Source organism: Suncus etruscus, chromosome 9, assembly GCF_024139225.1.
Source record: "Suncus etruscus isolate mSunEtr1 chromosome 9, mSunEtr1.pri.cur, whole genome shotgun sequence".
NCBI classification, from domain to species: Eukaryota; Metazoa; Chordata; class Mammalia; order Eulipotyphla; family Soricidae; genus Suncus; species Suncus etruscus.
Genome location: NC_064856.1, coordinates 81,613,438 through 81,639,141, shown reverse-complemented (window position 1 = coordinate 81,639,141; position 25,704 = coordinate 81,613,438). Strand labels below are relative to the sequence as shown.

Genomic DNA, 25,704 nt, shown 5'->3' with positions numbered 1-25,704 from the left:
GATACCATATTTATGTATCCTAAGATAAGAGAGGATGATAGGATCATAAAGAGAAGCAAACAAAATAAAATTTGAGGTTCAGTCACTTTAGAAAAGAGAAAATTGGTATAAATAATAAAGACACAAGATGAAATGTACAAAGGAGAAATAAATTAGGATGGAGACCTCAAGAAGAGTAAAAGATTAGAAATAGTGCTTTTGGGGGCCAGAGAGATAGCATGGAGGTAAGGCATTTGCCTTGCATGCAGAAGGATAGTGGTTCTAATCCCGGCATCCCATATGGTCCCCTGAGCCTGCCAGGAGCGATTTTTGAGCATAGAGCCATGAGTAACTCCTGAGCGCTGCTGGGTGTGACCCAAAAAAAGAAATAGTGCTTAGATTACATAATGTTAAGGAGTAAGAATATTAATTATAAATTTTTTTTAGTTTTTACTTTAAAGAAAATGCATCACTTAATTTACATACTTGAATATAATACATTTGTTTCCAGATAAGTGAAAGGCAATTATTAAAAAAAGAGAAAGAAAAAAGAAAATGGAAGAAAAGAATGAAAGTAAAAATAAAATAATAAAGAAATTTTATAGCAGCAAGCACATTTTGAAAATTATTATATCTCCAATAAAGTCATTAATACCATGGCAGAAGGTTTAGTAAGTTCTTGTTAGCTGTCCATTCTGTTATCCTGTAGTGAAGATGGCATCAAAGAAATGAAGTTGTCCATAAATTCAAAGCATTATGAAAATGAGACTTCCAGGTACATGTACAAAGCTGCCAGACCTTGTGGAAGGAAAGTGTGTGTGTGTGTGTGTGTGTGTGTGTGTGTGTGTGTGTGTGTGTGTGTGTGCGTGCCGACACTTGCTCCAAAAAGCCCTAGTGATATTAGCCCAAAGACCAGCATACCTGAAATTTTGTCCGATTGGCATTTTCTAAGGGAATTGTAGAGGAGCGAAGAGTCAGGGCCATGAGGACAATGATGATTTTTGTTGATGGAAGCAGCAGGTGTGGCTTTGACAGGGTGAGGGCTTGACCCACTCTTTCCTCCTGAGATGGCTAGCTTTCTGCTGCATGAGCCATTTTACCTTGATCTTTTCATTATTTGGTTTACATATTATTCAAGAAAAGAGAGTCTATGGAGATGGCCCCGTTCAAGCATGGCAGTTGCATTTGTTGGCAGGATTTGAATTTCTTTCAATTTTAAGTAATGATTATTAGCAGAATCATTGTAGTCTTGTTATTATTCTACAAGTTTGTTGTGTTTTGTTCCTAGAAGTAAAAAGAATCACTTTGCATATTACTATTAAATTTTAAATTTGGGGGGCCAGAGCGATAGCACAGTGGTATAGTGTTGCATGCGGCTGATCCAGGATGGACCTAGGTTTGATCCCTGGTGTCCCATACGGTTTCCCTAGCCAAGAGTGATTTCTGAGTGCATAGCCAGGAGTAACCCATGAGTCACCGGGTGTGGCCCAACCCCCCCCCCAAATTATATTCCATGGACCTCAGAAGCATTTACTTTTAACATTCTGTTAAAGTAATAAATAAATACTTTAATTGAATCACTGAGATACAGTTACAAAGTTGTTCATGATACATACAATTTCCCTACACCCATACATTCACCAGTACACATTTCCCACCACCAATTTTTATAGTTTTCCCTCTGTCCCAGCCCCCTACCCTTTCTCCTGCCTCCCTCTGTGACAGACATTTTTCTTCTCTCTTTTTGTCTTCCTTTACCCCCCAATTTTGGACAGTGTAGTTTGCAATATTGTTACTGAAGAGATATCATGCATATCATTTTATCTCCTTTCAGTGCCCAGTTCTTGTCCAGAGTAATCATTTCCAACTATCCTTGTCATAGTGCCTCTTTCTCTACTAACTCTGCTCTCCCATTATTTGTGGCAAGCTCTCTGCTATAGACTGGTCCTCCTGGCTTTGTCTCTATTGCCTCTGAGTATTAATACTATGCTATCTTTTTTTTTTAATGTCCCACGAATAAGTACAGTCATTTTATGTCTATCCCTCTCCATCAGACTTTTCTTGCTCAGCACAATACTATTCATATCCATCCATGTGTAAGCAAATTTTATGACTTCATTTTTCCTATAAGCTGCTTAGTAAGTATTCCATTGTGTAGATGTAACACAGTGTCTTTATCCATTCATTTGTTCTTGGGCACTTCGGTTGCTTCCAGATTCTGGCTATATTGTGTGTAGTGCTGCAGTGAACATAATAGTGCAGGTGTGTTTCTTGCATGTATCAAAATGTTGAATTCAATTTTATGATACATTGTGCCACTCTTGAGTCTCTTGGTGCATTTAGTCCATATTATCATCATGGGGGTTTGCGTTATCTTTTTGTAGAAGTTTGTTGAGTTTGTCTTACCTTAAAGTAGCCCCTTCAGTTCTTTTCAAGTTGGTTTTGAGTCTGTAAAGTTGACAAGTTTTTGTTAATTTGTGAAGCTCTTTCTCATTCCTTCAAACTTGTATGAGAGTTCAGCTGGGTGAAGTATTCTAGGTGAAGTGTTCATTTCATTGAGGTTTTCAATATATCCCACTACTGCCTCTTTGCCTTAAGTTTGCTTGTGATTAATATACTGTCAGTCTTAAGGATGCTTCTTTGTATATATTTTCCTTTTTTATCTCGTTACTTTCAGTATTCATCTTTACTATGGTTTTCAAAATTGTGAATAGGATTTGCATTGGGATGCTTTTACTTGGGTCACTTTTAACTGGTACTCTTCAGGATTCCAGAGTATGGGTGTATGCCTTTTTCATCTTCTTCTCAGCTTTTCTCTGGACCCAAATGCTGTTTCTGTTGAATTTATTCCAAATTTCCATTGTTCTTTGTTCATTTAATTTGAGGATTTTTTCCATCATCTGGGGTACAAATGGCTCTTTTGAGGACCCTTTTGCATTTTTTTTGTCTGCCTCAGTTTCATGGGTCTATTTGACTGGATGAAGCCCAGCTGTGGTGGAGGAAGACCCCTTCCCTTGTATTGTACTTCTCTTTCCTTCAGTATGCACTGACTTGGGGTCAAATTGCTCTCCTGAGTCAGAGAATCCTGCTGCTTGTCTTGTCTACCTTAGTTTCTTGCGACTTATTAAATTTTATGTAAAGGACCTTAATTATATTTTAGTATGTTGATATGTACTATTTTATATCAAAAGCATTATGTGTGAGTATATTTAATGGTAACTATATTGTTATCTTTTAATAACACAAATAATTTTAGTGTAAACACAGAAATATGCATATAAACAAATAGAGCAAACTAACATTTCAAATAAAGATGAAGTTGAAACTTTTCTACGTTAAATATGAGGCACGAATTTATAGATAAGGTAATGCCAAATAGTATGTTTGCCTATGTTCTCATACAATTGATTGGTTTTTTTCAAGTTTTTGTCGTAGTCAGGAAATACCTAATGAGTCTTTTTTTTTTTTTTTTTTTTTTTTGGTTTTTGGGCCACACCCGGTGACGCTCAGGGGTTACTCCTGGCTATGCGCTCAGAAGTCGCTCCTGGCTTGGGGGACCATATGGGACGCCGGGGGATCGAACCGCGGTCCATCCGAGGCTAGCGCAGGCAAGGCAGGCACCTTACCTTTAGCGCCACCGCCCGGCCCCCTAATGAGTCTTAACATGAGTATTCTATAAGATCTTTTGTTGCCTTTTGTTTTTTGTTTGTGGCCACAACTGGCTGCCTCAGCACTCACTCCTGACTACTCAGATTATTCCTGGTGAGTCTGAGGAGGACCATCTGTGGTACCAGGAACTGAACCTGGGTCCACTACATTTGAGGTGAATGCCCTACCTATTTCTCTACAGTACAGCACCTCTATTGCCTCTAGTGTAGACACCTTTGTTGCTTTTTTTATTATTAAAATTATCTTTGTATTTGTGCTACCCTGTAGAAATTATTGTTATATCTTCCATGTAGAAATTTTCTAGAAGAGTTTGAGATTTCAGAACTGCATGTGGTTGGCTCAGTAGCAACTTTGTCTTTGATGCTAAAAATCCCTTGTTTGTTTTTTTTTGTAATATTATTTCACCCATGTACTTTCTTTTATTTAAATTCCTTAAGGATAAAAGACTTAATATTTGGGGTTTAAAATGGTTTTTCCAAAGTGTCCTCAAGTATTTATTTAAAATCCTATTGAATCATTAAGAAGAACATGAATTTAATGGCTGAGGCATTTAATTACTGACTCATTCAATTCAACATGGATAAGAAAGCTATTACCTAATGTAATTCTTATTTCCTACTTTAGGAATCCTGAAACCATGGATCACTTATACATCTTTTGAGACATGCTTTAGATGCTTTTTTCCTTGGAAATCCTGAAGCTACCCCCCCCCCACAATCGAATGTGTTATACAACAGACATATGGTAAGTGGGTTCCCCCCCTTTTTTTTCTGTCAGTTTCATATTCAAAATAAGTTTTATGAGTGTTGTAATGCTGCTCCCTGCTGGACATAGTATAATTTTCTAAAGTTGGCACTTTATAGAGGGGCAAATAAAGTGTTTAGTTTGACTCATTAAAGGGAAAAGCCCTCAGTGATATTCACACACATACACACACAGACACACACACACACACACACACACACACACGCGCGCGCGCGCAATTCTATCATAGTAAATAATGATGAAAGTTCTGATTTTCTTAATTTTATTGTCAACTTTGTTTAGTGGCATTAAAACTTAAAAAAACATTCATTGAAGTATTCTTGTAAGTATTGGACATTTTAGTATTTTTCACATTGTTTCTATGATATATTTTTTCCTTTCAAAAAATTTTTTTTATTTTTGGACAACACCTGGTGATGCTCAGAGGTTACTCCTGGCTCTGCACTCAGAAATAGCCCTTGGCTGGGGTGACCATATGGGACGCCAGGGATCTAACTGAAGTCTGTCCTGGATCAGCCGCATACAAGGCAAACACACTACAGCTGCACCATTGCACTGGCCCCTGTTTTTATGATATAATTGTAATTTGTTTAAAAATATGTATAGTTGTTATCTCTTATATAGAATTTAAATTCCCTATGTTTTTTCCAAAGAAAATATTTAAAATTATTACAATATAATTTACATTATATACTTTAGATCTATTTTGAATATATCGTACTGTTAGAGTTCTGTATAGTGAGATCAAAGATAGTTTTTATTTTCATACTCATCCTTATGATCTTTTTTTATGATCCCTTTTTCTAGTACACACAATACACCATAATTAACGCATTGTGACACCATGTTTGACATCTATATATATTCTGTATATTCTTACATCAGAGGCATGCACATAAGCTTCCCAAATTTTCTTTTTTTGTTTTTTGTTTTTTTGGGCCACACCCGTTTGATGCTCAGGGGTTACTCCTGGCTAAGCGCTCAGAAATTGGGGGAACCATATGGGACGCCAGGGGATAGAACCATGGTCGCGATCTTTCCTTGGCTAGCGCTTGCAAGGCAGACACCTTACCTCTAGTGCCACCTTGCTGGCCCCCCAAATTTTCTTAAAATGGGTAATAGCTCTAAATTTATTATCCCAGCTTTTGAGTTAGAATTCTAAACAACATTTGTTTTGTGTATATTCTACATAAAATAATTGCCTAGATGTAATTGGATATTTTTAAGATAAGCATATTTTCTTAAATAAAATAGGTGATAGATTTTGAGCTAAAAAGAGATTTAGTAGGATAATTGATCTTATATTTCTTTTAACAGCCGGTTGTGTTTGTGTGTGTATACACATTCATATATATTTATATATGTCTATATATAAATATATGTAACGTAAGCCAATAAATTTACTCTTAATTAGAATTTAGGATATGATATTTTTAAAATACTATGATAAAAAGTAAAATTGTAGATGAAGAAAATACAATTGTTTTTAGCAAGAAGGCATTCCTCTCTTCCTTCTACCTAAGAACATATTATTTCAGGAACTGTACCAATTTTACTATTTTATAACAAATTATATATAAACATTTACTAAAGTATAAGCATTTATGAACTGTCGGTACTCTATAAATAAGTCATATTATCTTTTAGTTCTTTGTTGGTAACCTATATTTTGACTTTATACTTGTGTATTATTTTTCCAATTCTTTTTTTTTCTTTTTCCTTATTTGTATCGTTTCTGATTTTTCTACACAATGTTTTGGATTTTTTTTTTTTTTATTTTATGAGGACAAAGATGCAAAGAAAGAGGACAAGGTGAAGTTACAGTGGGAAGACAATCACCCATAAACAGAATTCTCAGAAGAAATCCCCTTGCTGACATCTTAATTTTGAACTTTCAGCCAAAAAACATTAAGAAAAATAAAACAAAACACATGCACAATTACTTTGTCCCTCAAGTCCCCAGATTGTAGTACATTATAACATTTCTTAGCAGTATACAAAGCAATATAAAGCCAAAAAATTATGTAACTTCTTTAACATTGAATGTGTAGTATTTTTTTACAGTTCCATACACATGCATATTAATTTAAGTTAACCTCAAAGTTTAAGTGTTTTTTTTTTAAGGATTAGATTCTAAGGAGCACAACAAAAACGGTGTTAGAGTGGCAATTGTTGTTTGCATAGGTTCAGCAAAATATGGGGGGCATAGAAAGGAAAAGCCTTGGCCTAAATACAAGGAGACCTTACCCCTGAAGTTTTCTGGCATAAGACCAACTCTAGGCTCCAGGCATACTAGGTTGTCCAACCCAAGTCATTGTCTGTAGTGCCAATACACTTTTATTTTTCACACAGTCACTGTTGTTGGTGTCAGGTAGTGTAGTTAAAGATTCTGGAATCTGTGCTTGTCCTACATTGAAGTCAAGATGATGTAGAGCTGTCCTCTAGTTTCACCTCAGAATTAGAAGGTAATGCAGAGAGCCCTATCCTGAAAGCAGGGATCGTTGTTGTCTTCTAGTGTTAAGGGAAGTCTCTTTTGAGACTTTTTGAGAGCAGTGGTAGGGTCTTCCCTGGTAGAGGATTGCTTCCAGGTGATGTAATAGACAACTGTGGTTGTTAATAGATGGCAGGCATCCCTGGTTCAGAGGTGAATGGAGAATGCCCATTCTTCTGAGGCCTGAGCCAGGTCATTATGACAATGTTCGGGATGTAAAGTCCCATAGCATTACAAGATTTGTGTGTTTCTATCTCTATTAGATAAGAACTGTTTGTATATATAGCATTCTCCCATTTTAATATGCTTATGCAAAGGGGACAATGCCAGATGGTGTTATTGGTACATATGGGGGCTGCTAGAACAAGTCCAAGAATCCCCTTGATTTGGTTCAAACATAAACTTTAAATTGAGGGACTCTTCTACCAGAATTCTTTACTAAACAGATCACAAAGAGAAGAACAGACAAAACATTGGGGAAAATCGTCACTGTATAAGAGAATATTTAGTAACAGTTATAGCTGTTAAGGAAATACATATAAGATATTCAAAAATATATATATGTGTCCCTTTTATGTCTTTGGAAATAGTTGGGGGGGTGTTAAATCCAGTACACCACTTTGGTCTGTGATTTGGCCTGTGTAGTACTGAAGGTAAAAAGAGTAAATGGGGGGTAATGATTGAAGGTGAGAGAGTGAAGGACTAGAAATGAGCTTGTAGGGTGGTGGGCAAGGGCAGAATACAAGATGGACATTCTACATATGCAAAACATACCTTAATCATAGGGAATACTATTAACATATACTGTATGCACGGGGATAGCGCCCCCATGCAGTTTTGAAGATGGAGACCAGTGAGAAAAAAGTTCCCTGTGACTGCCTCACCGTAACCCAGTGCAACCCAGCAACTCCCAGCACCACCCCCCCTCAAGCTAGGTAGAAGGCCTTTGGCCTGGGGTCTCCACAAATCCCATGCCGACAAGAGCTAGCCTCAAGAACAGAAAAGGATTCGGTAGAGAAACGGAACCCAGACGTCTGCCTGCCCTCCTCCCCATACTCCTCCCCACCAGTGTGGGGTGGGGAAAGCTTGGGGACCCCCTTTAAAGTCCTCCTGGCACCCACTTTTCTGGCCACCTGGGCTGGCACTCAGGGAAGGCCTGGAAACTGGGGGAAGATGTGGGGGATGGCTGGGGGCCTGCCAATTTTTACAATTCTTTATTTAATTTTAACACTTAGTATTTAAGTGGTATTAATGAATTATTTATATTTTTGGGGGGGAATCATTTTAATGTTCTTTTTGGAAATGTCTTTTTTATTTTGATGTGGAAGATTTTAATGAGATAAAAATTTCAGTATGAAACCAGAGAGGGTTATCTTTTTAGTGTATTGGGAGTTTTTAGAATAGGAGTAGTTGTAAAGTACTTAGATGTAGTAGCAAGATTTGTCTAACCTTTTTGGATAAGTGGAGAGGTGGCTATGAAGGAAAGCATTTATCAGGAAAGGGAAGAAAGGCTTATCCTGATGAAGTTTGTTCCTATGTGGTCATAGTATAGTGGAGAAAGTAAGGGAGTGCTCTTGTCTATACTGTCTTCAGTTCAGCAAACCTGTCATCCCTACACTGTATTTCTTAGGAATAAATTAGGAATAAATTAGCCATTGCAGCTTTAGAATCTTTTATTTGAGATTAGAAATTGTTCTACTGTTACCACTACAGTTCTTTTGCCTGCTTTACTCTATGATTAAGGGTAAAGGAAATTTCCAGGAACTTAAAGCCCAGGCCTTGTATTAGTATGGTGATCCAACTGCACAAAGTCCCTGAGTCCTTTCTTTAAGGCAAGTGCTTGAAATTATAGCTGATGTGCTTAAAAATAGAGCCAGTACATTGTATCTTTGGCTATATAATGCAGCTCTGATGATCATCCTTGTCGAAGAGCTCTCAAAGTTTTTGCTTGCATACATTAAAGTTGATGAGGGCAACATACCTTCTGTGCCTGGACTTCTGGCCCAGACCACATGACAACACCTGCTCCGGCAGGGCCTCCTGTTCTGCTGAACTCCAGGACCCATCAGGCATGTGCCAATTTCCAAAAGCAGGAAAAAAGGGCCTCAGACAACCACAAATACCCCATCCTCCTCTAGCACCAGTTATAACACTCTGCTCAGCAGCAGGGTCTCCAGTGCCCTGTCTAGCAGTTCCTGCTAGATGTCAGACTGATTTGTGTCAGCTTAAGACCAGAGATGTGGAAAGGTTGCTGGGGTGGTAGAGCGGAGATCTAAACTCTAGAGCCAAACTTGGAGCTCATATTGAATAGTGCCTTGAGTCTGGAGACTGACCATCTTTGCTATTCCTTTTGGACTAGTGCTCAGCTGCTTTAGGGTTATCCTGGCACAGCTGTGAAGCACCGTTAAGGCCTGGGTGGCGTGGGATATCTCTGTAGGGGAGGGCTGGTGAGCACCATTGTTTAGAAGAGTGTGTGTCCTTTAATTGAGCATTACTCATTGGAATCATTCAAAATGGTTGTTTGTAGTTTTTATTTTATTGATTTAAATTGCTTTATATTATTCTACTAGAATGCATATACCAGAATCCATCTATTGTTAATAAAATTAGGGCTATTTCTGATATGGGACATTTATTAAATAACATTTCCCAAATATTCTTTTATATATTATGCCATTTAAAAAATATCAATTGATAAAATAATGTATTTTCAATGTTAAGTCATGGTTAGGGTTATTTTAAATTAATTTACATGATTGTATTTCAGGTATGTGGAATAAAAAGCAAAAATGCAAATAATTGTCAATAACCACCAAAAAATCCCCTTCAGACTGAAATAAAATGGTGATACCTGAGAAGTGAAATGGGTGGGGCATAGTAAGAGGGAGTCAGTTTTTTATTGGTGGATACATATACCATAAATCTATATGGCAAATAGAATTATATCAGTTTTCTGTTACAAATTATATCCTTGAGTACATGTCGTACCATATGTGATTGTTTAAAAAGTTATATATATATATATCCTATAAATATGTAGAAGTCAGTTAAGATTTCTTAATAATAATAAGTATGTGTATGTATGTCACCTAATATCATATACCTCTATATTAGCACGTTTGTTCTATTTACTGTCATTTCATATTTAATAATTTTCTGATTAAGAAACAGAGGACTAGAGTGAATCACTTGAAAAAGGTCATTTAGCAAGTTGGAACTAGACACTGGATCAATCTGTCTACTTGGCAATCATAAGTTAAAAAAGGCAAAATGAAATCAGCATATTTTCATGAGTATGTCCATTTGGGTGGAAAATTTGCCTGACTAACTTTCATAAGTTATCAGATGTTTCTTTGATTATTAGTGAGAAATTGACTAACATGACAGGGCATTTAAAGCCTTCCCACAACATTATTATACTTCAACAGAGTTCCATTTTCCAAAAGGCCACCATCATATATTTTTACTTTGAGGGAAAATTTTACTTTGACTAATTCCTCGTTCACTGGGGTATTATTAATGAATGCTATTCGGCATCTGTTAATTTTATGGATAATTGCATCTTATTTTTTTATGTGCCAAGGTTTGTTTTGTATTAGTATTTTCCCTAAATGCTTCTAAGATATAAAATGTACACTTCTGTTTAAACAGAATAAACTAAGTTAAGATTTATTATTATTATATAACTTGGATTATCATTGTGAAGAGCTTTCATTTCACAAGATTTGTGATTCTTTCAGAGTCCTTTAGACTCAATAGGGATGTTTTTTTCTAAATTATGCTCTATCTATAGATTTTTTTGTTCTAGAGGCTAACATGGCATTATTTTATCTTTAAGTATTCTTTTACAAATTAATGTTTCATTATTTAAAATCTAATATTAAAAGTCTGCATTTCCTGGGGCCGGAGAGATAGCATAGAGGTAAGGCGTTTGCCTTGCATGCAGAAGATCGGTGGTTAGAATCCCAGTATCCCATATGGTCCCCTGAGCCTGCAAAGAGCGATTTCTGAGCATCGAGCCAGGAGTAACCCCCGAGCACTGCCGGGTATGACCCAAAAAGAAAAAGAAAAACAAACCAAAAAAAAGTCTGCATTTCCCTAATATTAGACATTTCTTTCATACAGATTTACTTAGGTTCCATACTCTCCTCTGATTAAGGGTATAGAATTTGTGGCAGCTTTTTTTTTTTTTTTTTTTTTATTTTGATCATAATGGCTTACATATCTTTCACAGTAGTATTCTAGCTACATATTAACATTGGGTCAGGGGAATACTCACCACCAAATTTGTCCTCTCCCATCCCCATTCCCTTTCTGCAACCCATATCCCCCACCATCACCCCCCGTGCTGCTAGAGTAGGTGGTTCCCTCTTTGTCCAGCTTACTATTAGTGATCATATATCTGTTTGATCCTGGTGCCCTCCCTTGTTTCTCCCTCTATTTGAGAGGCTGAGCTAGATAAATCTTGTTACGTAGTTTTGTCTGAGGGAAAGAAAAGCAATAGAATGGGTTAAATATAAGAAAAAAATAAAAATAATCAAATATGCTGAAAATGGGCAGAGTCCTTCTAGTGGCTATCAACCTCAGTTTGAGAGAGGACATGAAAAAGGTAATTGAAACAGTGTGGCAGCTTTTAAGAATTTGCTTTCAGGGCCAAAATAATAGTATAGTGGGTAGGGTAATTGCCTTGCATGTTGTACATGACTTTGGCTTAATCCCCAGCATTGCAAACGGTTTCCTGAACCCGCTAGGAAAGTTATCATTGTGTGCAGAGACAGGAGTAAGCCTTGAGTATTCTCCCCCAATAATTTGCTTTGGGTGAGCTCTAGTCTAACTATTTTGTTTCAATAGTCTGAGATTACTGTACAATTGACTATTTGATGAATAAAACTTATCATCTACATATTTTTTACAGAACAATTGTAGTCATATTAAACTGGATTTCCTTACAGATCCCAAATAAGAAATACACCAAACTTTAGTTGTTTTCTAATTTTTTGAAAGTCTGGATTTTTAAATAAAAATAATGGATAAGGTGTCACTGCATATTGAAAATATCCGTTAAAAAGTCCAACTCTTAGAAATTATAGTTCTGTAAAGGAAAACCGAAGTAACACATTTGGTTTCATGAGAATATTTAAGTGCTTTGGAAAAAACATTCATTTAAAAATGAAATAAGGGATTAGGGAGATTATTAGAAGGCTAATGTGTATAGTTGGGATGCTGGAAGCCCAGGTTCAATTCCACAGCACCACATTACATTCCTAAATAAGTAAATGTGTATTGAGCTGGGGGATCTTACTCAGCCATGAAGAACTTACCTCACAAGTATGAAGTCCTTTTTTTTTTTTAACCTCATTATTCCTCAGCCCCAATGCCAAGAAAAAGTGAACTGTGATGCTAGGGAAATATCTCAAAGAACAGGAACATATATTTTGCTTCTGGTAACCAAATTCCTAGCCTCATATGGTCCCCATAGGATGAATCAGGAGCAGCCCCATAGTATCAATAAATGTAGCTCCAAAACAAAGAAAAAAAAACTGACTACTTATCCAGTTATAAATATTTAACATAAATTTATAAAAGCCTGGATTTAAAATATGTATTTATAGGTATTATTAACATAAATATATATGTATAGATATTATATACATCTATATCTGAAACACAACTATTAGTGATTGGAAATCATTCTTGGTAGTGCTTGGTAATGTGGTTCTCAGGATGGTACCCAGAGCCCCTACATACAAAACATACATTCTAGTCTTCTGAGTTTTCTTCCTTGCCTTTGTTTTTATATGTCAGGAAATGTTGGGAAGGAAAATAGATCATTGCTATCCTATTCCATTGGACACCAATATGAATTTCTCTATCAGAGTTTTTTACTTTTATTTAATTTTTAAATAATTTGATTTGCTTTACTGTTAATGTTTTTTTTTTTTCATATAAATAGTCCTAGTACCACATCTATCACCAATGTACCTACCTTCCTTCCCAAGTTTCTCTCTTTCAACCTGTCCACTTTGTACCTCACCCCACGAGTCAGTTCTTTGGATCAATTATCATTTTGCATTGCCTTCACCCTCTGTTGTTACCTTGTTGTGTATCTTGAAGTACCAAATATGAGAGTTCATTCATTTATTACTTTTCTTCTGAGTAACTTCACTCAGTATGATATTCCTGTTGTGTTAAAAACAGATTGCTTTTCTTTTTTCATTTGCTCCTTTGTTTTTGGATTACACCCAGCTGTGCCAGGGATTACTCTTGTTTCTGCACTCAGGAATTACTCCTAGAAGTGCTGGGGATTGCACCCCATTAGCCAACTGTATTATGACTCCAATGATTTTTCTTCTTTTTTTTCTTTTTTTTTTAATTTTTTATTTCTAATTATGAGAACAAAGATGCAAAGAAAGAGGACAAGGTAAAGTTACAGTGGAAGGACAATCACCCATAAACAGAATTCTCAGTAGTCTTATTGCTGATATCTTAACTTTGAACTTTCAGCCAAAGAACATTAAGAAAAATAAAACAGAACCTATGTACAATTGCTTTGTCCCTCAAGTCCCCAGATTGTAGTACATAATATTTCTTAGCAGCACACAAAGCAATCTAAAAACATAACACTTATGTAACTCCTTAAACATTGAAGGCAAAGTAGTTTTTTACATTTCCATGCACATGCATATTAGTTTAAGTTAACCTCAAGTTTAAGTGGTTTGTTTCTCTTAAGGATTAGAGTCAAAGGAGCACAGTAAAAATGGTGTTAGAGTGGCAATTATTGTTTGCATAGGCCCACCAAAATATGAGGGACATGGAATGGAAAAGCTTTGGCCTAAATACAAGGAGACCCTACCCCTGAAATTCCCTGGCGTAAGACCAACTCTAGGCTCCAGGCATACTAGTCTTTCCAATCCAGGTCATTGTCAGTAGTGCCAATACACTTTTATTTTTCACACAGTCTCTGTTGTTGGTATCATGTTTTTGTATTAAAGATCCTGGAATCTGCATATCCTATATTGCAGTCAGGATGGTGCAGAGTGTCCTCTCACTTCACCTCACACTTCACTTCACTTCACAATTAAAGGGCAATGCAGTGAACCCTGTCCTGTAAGCAGGTCGTTGTTGTTGTTAAGTCTTCTCAGTGTTAAGGGAAGTCTCTTTTGAGCAGGTTGATGTCAGAGCCGTGGTAGTGTCTTCCTGTTAGAGGATTGCTTCCAGGTGTTGTTATAAAAAAACCCTTGATGTTTCGTAGATAACGTCCCTGGTTCAGGGGTGAATGGAGGATGCCCATTCTTCTGAGGCCTGTGCCAGGTCATTATATCAATGTTCAGGGTGTAAGGCCCCATTGCACTACGAGATTTGTGTGTTCCAATCTCTAATAGATAAGAACTTATTTGTATGTATAGTATTTTCCCATTTTAATGTGCCTATGCAAACAAGGAACAACGCCACGTGGCGTTATTGGCGCATATGGGGGCAATAAGAACAAGTCCAACAATCCCCATGACATGGTTCAATCATAAGCATTAAACTGAGGGACTTTTCCACCCAAATTCCTTATTGAACAGCTCACAAAGAGAAGACAAGATAAACAGTGGGTAGAATCATCACGGTATAAGAATATTTAGAAAGAATTATAGCTGTTAAAGAAAATACACAAAAAAATATTCAAAAGACATGTGTGTCCATTTTATGTCTTTTGAAATATTTGAATAGTTGTTAATGATTTTTTTTCTTTAGAGATGCACAATATCCCATTGCATTCCACAGCATTCCACAAAAACCAAAATTTCTTTGTTGGGTATTTGTGTTGTTTCCATACCTTGACTGTTGTACTAAGTGCTTTGATGAACGTAGATGTGTATATATCCTTTTTCATTAATGCCTTTTTGTTTGTAAGTAAATGCCAAGAATTGGAATTGCTTGGGATGGTAGTTCTACTATCCTATTACTATTCCTATTAATTGGGAAAATCTTTATATTGCTTTCCATAGAGGTTGATTAGATAACATTCCCTCTAACAGTGGAGGGGTCCTTTTCACCATAGCCCTCCAACACTGGCTATTTCCAAACTTTTTGATATTTACCATTCACTTTGGTATGAAATATCTCAAATTAATGTTGCTTTGATTTTAATTTCAATGAAGGTAAATATGTTTTATATGCCTGTTAGACTTTTTTAATGTCTTTTTTGGGAAAGTGTTTATCTTCTCTCCTTACTTTAGAATGTGATTATTGGATTTTGTTGTTGAGTTTTGTGAGTGCTTTATAAGTCTTGTATATTAATGCTTTATCTGGTGTTTGTGTGAAATGTTTTCTTCTATTCAGTAGGGTGTATTTTTATTATAGCTTGAGTTTCTTTTGCTATTCAGAGTTTTCGGGAGGGAGAAACTGTTGAATTTGGGCCACACCCATGCTTTGCTCAGGGTTTTTTTCATGGTTCTGCATCCAGGAATCACTCCTGGAAGGCATCTGATTTCATATGGGGAGTTGATAACAACTTTGGTTTGGCCCATGCATGGCAAGCATCCTACCTGCTGTACTGGTTGCTCTGGCTCTGCGCAGACCTTTTTAATTTGATATAGTTTCATTTATTTCTTTAGACTTTTAGATTTGTTTTCTTTGTTTCTGTAGCTATCTTATTGAAGACAACACTGCAGTGAGAAGATTGTTTGCTTTTAACCCTATTATGCGAATCAGTTTTTCATGTGCTACTGGGAGGAAAAAACAGGAGTCTGGGCCAGAGAGTACAGAGGGTAAGCATTTGCCTTGTATGTGTTTCACTCAGATTCAGTCTCTGGCACCCCATAAATTACCCTGAGCCTCATCAGGCATGATCCCTGAGAAAAAAACCATGAATAAGCCCTGAACACTTCTAGTCATGTCCCAAAACCTAACATATGAGTTAAAAAAGTAAATAATGAGCTTCTTATAGTAGTATATTGCAATTAAACATTTTTGAGACTCGCCTTATGAACAAATAATTTTAGACAGAGGAGTGACTTTACTTTTTAAATCTGTATCTGAGATGCACATGTGATAGAAATGCCAAATGACAACCTACATACAACAAGGCAGTTTCTAGAGAAATTTTACCTTTAGTCAGTACCAAATTTGAAGATGTACTGTGGATACACTAAAAATAACATGGATGGGAGTCTTCATTGCACCTTTATAGGAGCAAAACATTGAAAACACTCTAATGTCTCTTAGGTAAATGGATTGTACTTACCTATACAATTATATTTTATAGATGTTCTATAAAATATCCTATAAATAATTTATTTTCTGTAAAATAGTCTATAAATGTTCAGTGTCTGTGGATTTGAAAAGTTTCCAGATCCACATTGTTACTTGAAAAATGTAATGTTCTGTCTAATAAATTACTCTTTTGCTTACAGGGAAGGGAATAAATTACATCTTTGTATTTGCATCTTTGCATAAAGAGAGTTTGGAAAAGTATAAAATATCTAATTCCTATGTGTGGTTGCATATGGAAAAGAAAAAAATAGGATGTCTATATCATATCTTTACGTTACTTTTACTTTTTTGAATATATATAGTTTTAGTTAAAAATAGTTTTGCTTTACTTATAAGTCAAATGAGAAGGGGCAAACCTGCTTATGTTTATGGTAAAAAAAATTTTTTTATCGTTTTCTGTATCCCCAAAGCCTGCCTTACATAATAAACACACATAATTCTGTTAAGTGAAAATGAGTTCTATAATCTTTAGATCTTTCAATTTATTTTCTGAAACTTTAAATATGAGAAAAAACTATTGTAAATAACATGTATTTTGCATGGAAATAAAGGGAATATATATATGTGTATGACAATGTAAGCATGAAATATAGTTTCATGAATTCATACATTGTTATTTAATAATTTATTTTTTCTTTAATTTCATTGAAAAATAAAATGAATGTTTTAAGAGATTCTTGTTAATAAATTTTCATTATTAACAAAAGCTTATGAAAGTTAAGGTGATAAAGAGGTGAAGTGACAAACATTATTTTATGTTGCTTGATTTCCTCTGCTACTGTAGTTTTTCACATAAGGACAGTTAGTTTAGTACTGCAACTATTTTAGGTATTTTATTAGCACTAGCAGCAGCAATCCTGACACCAATGCCACAGTTTCCATAAATACTGTATACTGGCAAATGGGAGAAAATGGACTGGATCCTAGTCTCAAAGCACATAGTCTTCATTGCTAGAATCCTAACATTTGAAGTCCGTAAAATTCAAAATCTTATAGAGTACAGTCCTAGAAGGATTCACATTATTAGGCTGATGTCCCAAAACCATGGTGGGGGGTGTGGTGTTGATGGCAATTAGGGAATTCAGGGAAGTTGAAAAACAGATCAGTTGTAGGTTGGTACTTGAGTTGTTTGTGAATTCATATGAGTTTATCCTTTTAAAGAGAGGCTGAGAAGTTTAATGTGGGATATTCAGTATTATGCCCTTCAGGATTGTATGTCACTGCATTAACATAATTAAACAGGGAAGTAATAGGGTGAAAGACTATTGTTCCATAAGTAATAGTCCAGAAACATATTTCAGCTCTTATCATTTAAATGATTATCAAAAGTTCTTTTTAGATTTATATATAATATATATGTACATTAAAATAGCATCTATATGAAAGAAAAACATAGGCATTGTTCCTGTTTCTTACGGCAAGTATTCTGTGTATTTTTGTTTTTATGTATGCCTTTGTGTATAAAATTTTTTTTGGGGGGGGTGAAAACACGTAAGCAATCTTTGGGTCAAAGATTATTCCTGGGGGCTGGGCGGTGGCGCTGGAGGTAAGGTGCCTGCCTTGCCTGCGCTAGCCTAGGACGGACCGCGGTTCGATCCCCCGGCGTCCCATATGGTCCCCCAAGAAGCCAGGAGCAACTTCTGAGCGCATAGCCAGGAGTAACCCCTGAGCGTCACAGGGTGTGGCCCAAAAAATAAATAAATAAATAAATAAAAAAAAAAGATTATTCCTGGTAGATCTCAGAACCATGAAGTGCTGGAAGGCTAACCTGAACCTCCTGCTTGTGCACTATATATATCAGCTTATTGAGCTATCTCTTGCTTATTAAACTTTTTTTTTTTTTTTTTTTTTTGGTTTTTGGTTTTTGCGCTACACCTTGTGATGCTCAGGGGTTACTCCTGGCTTGGAGGACCATATGGGGCACCAGGGGATCGAACTGCAGTCCATCCTAAGCTAGCATATACAAGGCAGACGCCTTACCACTTGTGCCCGCTCCGGCCCTGATACTAAACATTTTTTTGAAAATTATTATTTATTTTTGTTATATATATTAAGTGATATGGTTACAATAGTAGTAAAGTTTATGGTATTGATGTACAAAGTAATTAATTGCATTCCATCACTACCAAGACAACTGCTCACTCTCTCTATGTCACCTCTAGTTTGCCCTATTTATTCCCCACACCACTGCTTGGTAATCTGAGGTTTGTCATCTAATGCCAAATCTATAAAACAATTTCTTAATTTTACTATTTTTTTGTCTGGCTCTACACCTACAGATGCTTAGAGCTTACTCTTGGTACTGTGTTCAGTGATCACTCCTGGGAGGACTTGGGGACCATATTTAGTATAGAGATCAAAGCAGGGTCAGATGCATGCAGGACAAGTGCCTTGACTACCCTGTATCTGGCTCTCTGGTTCCTTATAAAATTTCTTTAAAAGAAAAAAATATGTAGGAGCAGGAGAGATAGCATGGAGGTAAGACGTTTTCCTTTCATGCAGAAGGTCATCGGTTCAAATCCCGGCATCCCATATGGTCCCCCATGCCTACCAGGAGCAATTTCTGAGCATGGAGCCAGGAAAAACCCCTGAACACTACCGGGTGTGACCCAAAAAACCACAAAAAAAAAAAAAAGAAAAAAGAAAAAAGAAAAGAAAAGAAAGAAAAAAGAAAAAACATACAAATACAACAGAGTGAATATTTTACTAGATACTTCTATGAATTTTATGTTAAATCAAATACAACCATGTAGCCAGCATGCAGATAAAAAAAAAACAAACAAACAGCATATCAACATTTCAGATAGTAAGTTCATGTTCCTAGCCAGTGACCGTTCCTTCTTCCATCTTCCCACACTCCTAGGGATGATACAGCACTGAATTTTTATAACATAGTTTCATTTTGCTTGCTTTTATATTTGTTAATATACTTATTTTTTATGCCCAATATTGCATCTTGAGATTGTTCATATTATTTTGTGTAGCTGTATCATTTTTATTTTTACTGATGTATTTGATTGTATGACTTTATCACATAATATTTTTTCTTTGTAATATGAATAGGCGTGTAAGTAGTTTTCACATAAAACATTCTAATCTATGTCTCATATGTATATTTGTTTCTTTTGGGAACAAGTACTGAAATATTATCTAGGAGCAAATACTGAATCACTAATTTGTGAATTTAACCTTCATTAATACTGCCAGCTTTTAATTGGCTTACATTCAAATGAGAGTTCTAGGTGCTCTGTATATTTGCCAATATTCAATTTTTTCTCCAGTTTTTCATTTCTAAATTCTATTGGGCATATAGTGGTAAGTCATTATCAGGTTGCCTCTATTTGCCTGATAATAATAAAGTTAAGTACCTTTTCACATGAATGCCATTTGGTTATTTTCTTTTCTGAAAGGTTAAATTCCTTTTACCTCTTTTGCTTTTTATTGAGTATCAAAATTTTAATTTGATTGTAGTTCTTTAATTTCCAAAATAAGAGGCCTCTGTTGAATATGGGTATTGCAAACATTTTTAAATTCTCAAGTTTGCTTTTTAAGTCTGATGATAGAGCTTCTGATTAACAGAAAATTATAACTTTAAGGTAGTGGTGTTTTTTGTTCAGTGCTTTTATGTCTTATTTAGAAATATTAGCCAACTGCAAGGATTTTCTGTGCTGCTTTTTTCCCTAAATATTATTGTTTCCCCTTTATAAAATTTAGAATTTTGAATGATAGTGTTATATTTTATGCTTTAGTTCTGCTTTGTTGATAAGATTTATATCTCTAGACAGAGAAAGGAGGTGAACACAGGTTAGTGACCATAAGTACATACTTGTACAGTACTTGTTTAAGAAAATAATATATATATATACCTGAAGCTTTAATGTGCAGTTTGACTTACATGTTTTTCTTTAAGGAAAATCTACTCAAAAAGGAAAAAAAGAATTTCTTTTTTTTTTTTTGGAGTAGTAAAGTAAATGTTATGATTTTCTAAATAAGTTTAACACTGATAATATTGATAAAAATGTTACCCAGAATTTTGTGAAGTATTTACAAACATAGTCCCAAGTCACCTCATTTGAGTTTAATTTACTTCCTTAAAGTACAGTATAGTTCACTGAAGGAAAATTATCTTTTTAATTTTTGTCATGACAACAATATAAATGACTCATTAGTATATTCAAAAATTACATTTAAGCTTTCTTTGTATTATTGATCTCTAGGATTTTTTGTGAGATCCTTTTGTGTGCATGTTACGAACATTCATAGAACTGCATCATTATTTTTATTACTCATAAACATTTTAAATGTGTTCTTACCTTGTGATGTCTATAGTGTTTATGTATAGTTACTAATTTTATCTGTATTGAGTAATACTAAATTTATGACTTTTGTATTTTTCATTTGTATTACATAATGAGAGTAATTGCCTCTCGAAAAAATGCATTTTGTCTCTCATCAAGTGCTAAAATTAAAGGTGATTGTACTTGACTTTAGCAAAGCACAGATATTTTTTTACTCGTACTTGACGATTAAGCTCAGCACTCGAGATATTTTTCACTTTCAAACTACATCTTTTTAGTTCCAAGCTTCAGCTTAAATATTTTATCCTAGCTTTTATTTTAATCCATGCATTTAAAAACTGATATTCAGATAAAAGGTGATTTCAAAATAAATTCAGTATATTATTTATGAGTGGAGCAACACATTAGCATTGAGTTCACAATAGATCATATCGCTTTTATTCCATCTTACAAGCTTAGCAGCACAAACAGAATAATCAACATATTATTTGGCTGTCATCTGCTGAACAGAAACCAGAGATCACAAGGAGGTTTTCCCTAGCTGTGGTGATGGCCTTTTTGTTCCAAGCCCCCATCTGGGAGGGCCATGGTGTGTTATCATATGGAACGCGGGGTTTTCTGTAATCTGCTTAGCTGCACTGCAGTTTGAATCTTCATTCCATGTTTGTGTAATTTATAATTTTAATGAGACCATGGCTCTTGTGGGCTTTGAAATATATTAAAAGCTCTTTTGTGCATATGCTTTTGTTCTTGCTTAATAGGCTCAGTGTATTTAAAACTGATGAATTTTTATTCATGAATTTGGATGTCTGGGGATTAACTTAGACTGAATATCATTGCACTCATCTATTGATTGTTAGAAAGTTTTTTATTGCTATTATTTTGGTTTCTTTATGTGTGTGTGTGTGAGTGAGAGTGTGTGTGTGTGTGTGTGTGTGTGTGTGTGTGTGTGTGTCTGTGATACAAGTAACCAGAAAAGGGAGAAATTTAATAAAAAAAAACTTTAAATAAAGCATACTTACATTATAAGGAATTGATTTAGAATTTATTGATACATCTCATTTTACTTTTAGTATTTAGGCAATTATTTTAAAGGATTGGCTATAAAAATACAATAATATAAAATATTTTTATTAAAGTACTATTCCAAGGTGTGACTTTGTGTTTTAATTGTATCAATCAGTTAGTTGCCTATAGTTATACTAAATCAATCATTAACTTTTCGGAATTAGATTATATTTTATAATTTAGCTATATGTAGGTTTTCTAAATATAAAAAAATATTTTAAAATGGATTTTTATTACAACTATTGATAGATATGAAGGTAAATGGAAAATGTCTTTCTGATATAAATAAAACTGGCATTTTAATTTGATAACATTTTGAAACACATTAAATGCTTCAAATTTCTATAGTTATATAGTGTATTAAAATTTGAATACAGGTATTACAGAACACCATAGGGTTAAAATCATGGTTCTGTATAGATCCAAACATGTTTTATGCAGTTGGTTGTTTGACTCAGTGGTGATAAAAAGACATTTCTGACTCTTCTTAGTTTCCTGTAGTTCATTAATTTCCTTTAAATTAGAAATATGAAATAGTTTTAAATGACACCATTTTCAGTTTTCTTAATTAATCTTACCTATCAGATTTGATACTGGAATATTTGTCCTTTTTAAAAAACCTTTAGCTTTAGTATTTTTATTAGTTGTAGCATTTGTTCATGTAGAAATACTTAATTTGGATTGTATGATCATTTAAGCATACTGTTTTTAAAAATATAATGTGAATCATATATGTTTTACTTAACTATTATCTAAAACATTACCTTTTCAAATTGTACTAACATAAAGTATTTTTGCACTGTCTTCAAATTCTAGAGTTTGTATTATGTTTATTATACATCTTGATTTTAATTAGTCACGTTGCAAGTATCTGAAAGTCATTTTTTTTGGATTTCTTATTGGACAAAGTAACTTGAAAGTTCTATATGTAAATACAACATAATAAATGTGTGGTTTTTGCATCCTTTATTTTTCAAGCAATATCCTGATTAAGGGTTAACAATATTTATAGTTGATACAGTTGAAATAGCAGTTTTTGTTATAACTATTAGCAATAATTGATATGTATCTGACTGATAGACAATTCATAATTTTATCACCTGACTTCTTAGTGATCATAAGGAGATAATGGCTAATATGATTAATGTATTAAGTTTTCCAACCAAATGTAGACAAAGTTGTCAGTAAGTCCTATTTTGAGCACACTACTAGCAAGCATGTAGTATTTCAGAAATCCCATGGCAAAGTTTAATAATTTTTATATTCTAAAGAACTGAGAACTCTTTCATTCTTAGAATTTTCTCTGAGAGGTGTTATGTCACATACATGTTTGTGATTGATGTTTGCTTAGAGTTAGTATAGCCTAATTTTCTTGGAAAACAAAAAGTTATATATAATTTGCTGTTTCCTATGTGTCTCTAAGAATCCATATATTCTTGAATCATTGTATTAAATATAAGGGGGCTATTTTATTAAGTGTTTAAAATATACAATGAAAATGTAAAACCTTGAATTTCCATTCATTTGAATCTTCAGATATTTTAACCTCATCTAAAAGGTTTGTATAAAATACTGCTACAATACCTACTTTATCGCAAAAAAAGATCTTCTTATGTGTAATTGACCTTGCTCAAGTATAGTTCAGAGGGAAAAAAATCATGTTCGTGAGAGCTGTGAATTTTTCAGATATGGGCTAGCACTTGTATTCTTTTACTCATTTTAATTTTTATTGACTTCTCCCTGTGATTTCTGCATCTAACGTGTTGGCACAAAATGTTAAACTAGTCTTTAAACAATACCTCTAGTTACTTGGAGATGATAAATCCATCCATTGATTTCCTAATTTTATTATGTACACAGTCAATTGTAATCCAAGATTACAGCAAACAAGATGTTAATTTTGAGACATAATCTATGTACATTTCAATTATAGAGCATGATTGTAATAGAAGCATAGAATAAAAAGGAATAACATTTGTGCTATCCTCACAGGAGCTGTCAATAAAAGATGTAATAGGGGATTTAGGAATCTGGAAATGGCCAACTAATTTATGTGAATCTATTTTATTTCAGCTAGAAAGACCAAGCTCTTTTTCGTCTGCACTGCATATTGCAGAGCACAGGCTGTCTATAGAAAACCAGGCGGCTGCATATGGATAGTCCCTTGATATCATTCACTTGCTGTGTAATCTTATTATGCAAAGTTCTAATCTTCACCTAGAATGAATGCCTCTGGGTCAGAATATAGTCATATCAGGGTTTTTGAGGTCATGTTTTGTGATCCTTAGCTTATTCTTCTAAGTAGGGCTGGGATTTAAAGGGTATTCCCCAGACACTGGCAGAGATAGACAGCAGAACCTGCTGCCTTTTTGGAAGACAAGACCAACATGAGGTCCCTGGTAGGATTAAACTTGATTTGTAGCTGTAGGATTTTTTAACAGATGTATTATTGGACAGGGAATAGGGGGCCACCAGCACAGCAAAATTGAATCACAACTGGCATTCTCAGGGAGTTTGCTGTCTGCTAAAGCAGCAGCTGCATGTGGATTTGACTTCTTTCAGGTGAAGCGACTTCCAGTCATTTGGAAAGGATGGGATGAAAAGGAACCTTGGTGATAATTTTGATGTCTGCAAGATTTAGTACCAGTGTAATGGGATTATCGGTAACACCTTCACTGCAGAAAAAGCCACCTGGTGCTATAACTGGCAGCAACTGAGAACTAATCCTTTCCCATCTCTTGGATATCATTCATGAAGCTCAAAGCTCTTTCTATTCTGCTGTGATTAATTTTATAAACAACAACAAAAAATTCAGGTGATCAAGGCAAAGAATATATTTATTAGTTTAAAAATATGGATCCTTATGAACTGCATGGCATAAATTAGAAATTACTATGCATGAGATAAAATTGGTAAAAATGCTTAAATAGAAAATAAATGTTTTAAGATACTTTTTTTAGTTTAGTAGAATAAAGTATTGCTATTGATAAGAGGTTTATGTATTGTTTTGTATTTAAGACCATTATCAATAGTTTGATTAAAGTGTCGATGGGTATAGAAACTTGAATTATTTATTTTCTTATACATTTTACCAGCTATGGCCTCTTCAGTTTTACTGTTTAAATATTTTCAGTGATTAAGCATTTAATATCTAGTTTTTGAGAATTAATGTAATAGTATTCAAACAATTGAGGAAAAAAGTAGTAGGAGATTCAATCTAAGTCCTGAAATAGTTAACATTAATAATAAATAGGTTAGATTTTTTTAAAATCTGACTTTATTGTCATATTTTTTCTATAGAAAATAGTTGTTTAGTTCTTTGATACAGGACTCTGGATTAATTGAGACTTTAAAGCATTGTATTTCAACTAAAAACTTTATACTTTGTTTAGAGGTGTTAATTATTTTAATATTCTTCTCTTACACAGTCCAGAATAAACTTGAGAGAAAATGAAGTGAAATTATCCCATCAGTCACCCAAACAGTATGCAACATAACTGCCAAGACTAGAAAAGATAATTAGTGTTGTCAGTATTATGATCCCAGCGTACTCACTTTTAAAATATTTATTCACAGAACTCGATTTAATCTTACTGTCCTTTTTCTTAGAGGCATATATTTTAAAAATAGAAATTTCCTAATTTGCAATAGTTTTCAAAATCTTAATTAGATGTATAGGTGTCTAAAAGATTTTTGTAATTATAGGAATAATTAAAATATATTCATCCTTTATGCATGATATAATGGTTTACATAACTTGCCATTCTTATGGATCTTATTTTAATTAATTCTAAACCATTAATTGCAAGATGTATTCATTTGTTGTCACGTACTATATCAATGGGAAAGCTTAACAGTATTTCTAGAATTATATTATAGTAGCTTTATATACACTGCTCCTTTTACTTCCTATTTATAGTTTTGATATTTGAAAAGCTCTTTATATATATATATATAAATGTATATCCCTGAAATAAATGAACTATTTTTCTTATTCTCATAAATATTTTATTTTCATTGTAAAATATCTGATCCATTTGTAATGTTAAATTATTTTACCAGGTGGTTTAGTGGGAGGGTTGATAGTATGATTTAATTTTCTAAGTTTTGTTTTTTAAATAAAAATTGGTTTCCATCTTAAAATAAAAGTCACAAATCTTTTGTTGTTGAACA

At 34.3% G+C, this 25,704-nt stretch overlaps 1 protein-coding gene across 1 annotated transcript in view; it reads left to right on the top strand.

The window, feature by feature from the left end:
* The window catches only part of IMMP1L (inner mitochondrial membrane peptidase subunit 1), a 76,276-nt gene that overhangs the window by 16,684 nt on the left and 33,888 nt on the right, over window positions 1–25,704 (top strand). Inside the window, exon 2 of the mRNA XM_049780103.1 lies at window positions 4,273–4,392. The gene's annotated coding sequence lies outside the window, so the exon portion shown is untranslated. The remainder of the gene's footprint in view (window positions 1–4,272; window positions 4,393–25,704) is intronic.